We start from the raw sequence: 4,640 nt of genomic DNA on the forward strand, positions 1-4,640 counted from the left end.
TGGAAAGTTAAAGAAAAAAAAGAGAGAGAGAGAGAGAGAGAGGGAGAGAAAGAAAAATTATTATTGATTGCCTATACTAAAGTGCCTCAGAGGTTATTTCGGGCATCTATAAAAAAATATCCTTCCGGCCCCCCTATAAGAGTTGAGTTGTGTCTCTATCGCCTCCCTTTCGGACATGATCCGCCCTTGACAATATGTTAAGTGCATAGATTTACCACTATAAACAGCAGTATTGCATTGCAATACCTTTATTGATTTGCTGAACCATGAATAAAACACAACTGTAGGTGGAAAAACAACTTCCGATATAACAAACAATAATTCCATGTCACGCAGCCTCATCATTAATTTTTATTCAAAGCTGGTGACGGTAACAATAGCCACTGCCTAATTTTAATTCCTCCACAAGGAAAACATGGATACTTTTACTAACATTACTAATAATTCAAATATTAAATATTATATTAATCATCTTAATTGGTTTGTGCCATTGAAATGTTTAGAAGACATTAATGGTAAATCATCTTTAATCTATTACACAAGTTAAAATCTAAACCCCAAAACTTAAGAATGATTTAATTACTCTAATGAACACCATTTATGGGAGATAATCTACAATAGTAACTATGAATACACATTTTTATAATGTTTTTTTTTTTGTGCAGAGAGGGTTTTGTCAGTAGTACTAAAGCTTTAATGATTTACAACAGATTTTGTAAATTTTACCTCATATTTATACGGTCATGACAAAAACGACAGGAATTGAAAACATTACAGTTGCAAATTTGATGGCGTTGGCCCTACTAAAGTGTACCGAACTGTTTTTTATTTTTTTATTTTGTCATTTACTTTTTATCTTGTAGGCCTTATCTGATGTTTTGGTTTTGCATGTGAACGACCGTGTATGAGCGCGTGCCACTGATTACAAAGGTCTTTGTTTAATAAATAATTATTATTATGTATTCATAGAGTCTATGATGTAATAGAGAATTGCTGTAGTGGATGGACAAGAAGAAGTAATTGCACAAAAGGTAAGATATCATTCATTATCACCATCATTTTCATTGTATTTTCACAATTTAGAAAATAAAAAACTTCTGATATTATACAGTTGCACTTATTATTGATATCCTTATGTTTTCTTTATCATATTATGACGTAGTTTAAATTATACAACATGCACTGTTAAGGCCTGTTTATACTTCAACGATAACGATAAAGATAAAAAAAAAAGCTAAAAAGCGATTGTTCATATAGAAAACAAAAGAAATAAGAGAAGTGTTTACACTAGGACGATTCGTTAACGATTTATCGTGTATACGATAACAAAATATTTTTTTTAATCAGATGACGTCATAATCATGGAAAAACGATAAAATCGTTGCTACTACTACTACTACAGTAGTATGTGTTTCAATCATTTAATAGATTTATTATTCATTGTGTTAACTTTTCAAAATATAAGTGATGAGCCGGAAATACTTGTGTTCTTTTCACTCTACTCGCATCATTTTTGAATGACCACACTTGATTGAAGAAGACAACGACATGCATGCATGCAGTACTGTGTATGAAGCCTACGCCAAAAACATGGAGAAATTCCCTTCTAAATCTAGCATTTACCACGAAAATTAAAACAGCATTCTTCTAGGCCTAAGCTTACATTTTGTACGATACTAAGTCATCACAACAAAGCAAATAAAATTTTAATTTCATTCAAACTCATTGTCACAAACAACGTCCAACCAAAGAACACCGTTAAATTAAATTAAATTAGGTCTAGCTCCGATCGAGCGTCAGCGAAGAACACGTGATCGGCCGTACAAAGTATGCTATGAAGCAAGAAGTAAAGAGCCTCGTCCGTCATAATATAGCATAGAATATGCGTGTATATTTTGTAAGATATTTTATTTAATCATCACAAATATTAAGTCAAAAAAAATTCTGGCCGAGCGTTGAACCCCGATCGAGCGAAGAACATCGAGAAAGACCACGTGATCCACCCTACGAAGTATGCTAGGAAGCAAGAAGTAAACAACCTCGCCCGTCATATGCATGTAATATGCGTGTAGGCCTATTTTTTGTAAGATATATAATCATCACGAATAAAGTAAGTCAACCAAATAGTTTTAATGTTTTATTAACACATTTTCCCACGTCGTCACTAACAAAAACAACATTGACAGTTGATTTAAGAGAAAGGCCATGCTGTATGTACGAGCCATTCTACAAAGTTACAAAGTACGGTATGAGCTGGATCAGTGTGTGGATGCAGAGAGCATTAATTCGCATCCTCGCTCGTACGTACAGTGGTCATGGTATGAGTAAACTAAAAATAAAGCAAATGGCCCAATTCCGGCGCATGATCTTTTTTGGAAAAGATAACAATGATTCAATAATAATCTATTTAATGATTGAAATAAATATATATTGTATCAAGTTATACGTTTAATTAAAACAACATTTTTTTCAAACCTCCGTGGTCCAAACTCCATGGACGTGGTTCAACCATGGAGGAAATATATTAATATATTTCCTCCATGGTTCAACGTACGCTCACCTGAACAAATTCGGGGATTCCCCGTGTGCGTTGATTTGCCTTCGATTCGATCATGGACTTATTAATAGGTCCATGATTCGATCGTGCGTTGCATGCTCAGTAACAATTTTTATTTTAACATGACTAAACAATTAAAAGCTTGGAGAAGATATGACTTTCGTTCCCCGTTAATTTATGTTACATTCTAAGGTTATCTTGACAACAAAAGGGCCTCTGCAAATTATTGCCGTCGTTAGCTTCAGGCACCTCGGCAAATTGAAGAATGCCGACGCTTTTCGAGGGCTGTAGCAATGCAGATTATTATTACATTGTATACAAATACAATATTTAGATAATAAGAACGTGTATTCAATTATAGAAAGTTAGTCCTGACGAAGGACAGTGTTCTGTCCCAAAAAGCTAGGCATTTATCTCACTGGGCTGTGTTACTTTTACGTTTAAATTTTAGCTTTTGATTACCAATTGTATCTCATTGTTTTGGGTTTTTTTTCAGTATTTTGCCTTTTGGATTAAAAGTAGAAGTTGTTATAATTTTTTTTTTGTGTACTTGCAAAGGTAATTTAAATTGCCTGCATGAAGAAAAGGCACAGTATTAGCTGTTATGCAGATGAAAGTAAGAAAACTAGTAAGTAGATAGAATCAGATTGCTGAACTGCAATTGAATGTAAATAGTTTAAAAAGAAACACTGTGAAAGAAAATACATAATTACAGTACAAACAGTGTATGATGTGCTATCCATTTATTTATTGTTATTGCAAATTAAATTAACCATAAAAGTGTTTGAATCTTGGATTTTTACTTAAAAATAGTGTTTAATACATTAAAAAATCAAACATTTGCAACACAATTAAAAAAAAAAAATCAACACTTTTAAATGGCATCTTACAGTAATTATTTTTCATTTTTTCCTTAGGTAGGGAGGGGGCACCCCATCCCAAACCCACCCCGCTCGGGCCAAAGGGCCCTCAGATGTCGCTCCGCGACATGTTCCTTCGTCTATTACTAAAACTCCTCGTGTTATTTCATTTCAAAATAACACCCCTGTACTAGCCTCTGTGGTCTAAACGGTATGACGCTCGCCGAGATAGCGAGACATTGCTGGTTCTATTCCTGCGCGCGGACCTCTGAACCGGCCTTACTCTGTCTGCTGGTGTTGTTTTTGTTGTTGTTGTTGTTAACCAGAACTTTTAAAGTGTCTAGCTTCGCCAGTTTTGCACGGACGTGCAGGAAATTGTGTACAAATAAACTAGTGGTGATTTCCGACAAACGTTCATGGCCCTTTTTTAAGTTGAACCACAGGGTGCCCCATAAACCTACAAAACAAAACAGGGGTTTCAGCAAGGACTACCGTACATTACTGCCATTACCACGAATAGGACACGTCGCATGGATGGTGCGGTCGGTTAACAATGTGTAAGTTCGAATCGCGTCTTGGTATTAAATTCTATTTCATTTATTTCTTTTTTTTTTCAATTTTAAGACATATTTTTTTCAATTTTAAGACATTTTTTTTTAATTTTAAGACATTTTCATTTTGTACAAATGAACATTATTTAATAAAAAAAAATTCTATCTTATTAGCTCTTCCAATTTTATTTTGTCAAACAGCTCTCAAATATCTTAAAATGTTCATTTAAAAGGGGAAAAAAATAAATAAATAAAATAACACCGAGACGCGATTCGAATTCAACCTTCGATTCCTTACAACACAGCGTTAACTGATTGCACCATTATGCGACGTGTCCTATTAGTGGTAGCGCTGTGTACCGTATTTAACCATATACCTCCATGAGGATATTTCCTTCATGATTTAAGCATGTTTTAATGGTGTCAACAAAAAGCCCCGAAGCGTTCAACGCTGTCTTACCATGGGCTCCAGAAAAAGAACTGGGCGGATTTACTGTTGAAAATTAAACTGCGCATGTGTATAAGCGAAAATTCGCGCGAATAGATTCGTCAATTGGAAGACAGCCTTTACGCCCAAAAATAGAAATGAATAGAGGTTTAACGTGTGGACCAAGTGAGCCGTCGCTCTTTTTTCATACAACTATATTAAGGAACTCCCGTGCAACTTAGTGT

The 4,640-nt window shown here is 34.5% G+C and overlaps 1 long non-coding RNA gene across 1 annotated transcript in view; it reads left to right on the top strand.

Annotated features, from left to right (window-relative positions):
• LOC117103232 overlaps positions 1-1,101 on the top strand; it is a 4,889-nt gene extending 3,788 nt beyond the window's left edge. Inside the window, exon 3 of the long non-coding RNA XR_004444537.1 lies at positions 970-1,101. This is a non-coding gene — a long non-coding RNA (uncharacterized LOC117103232). The remainder of the gene's footprint in view (positions 1-969) is intronic.
• Positions 1,102-4,640: the final 3,539 nt, after the last annotated feature.

Source organism: Anneissia japonica, unplaced genomic scaffold, assembly GCF_011630105.1.
Source record: "Anneissia japonica isolate Jap-2015-1 unplaced genomic scaffold, ASM1163010v1 scaffold2652_len1590060_cov184, whole genome shotgun sequence".
NCBI lineage: Eukaryota > Metazoa > Echinodermata > Crinoidea > Comatulida > Comatulidae > Anneissia > Anneissia japonica.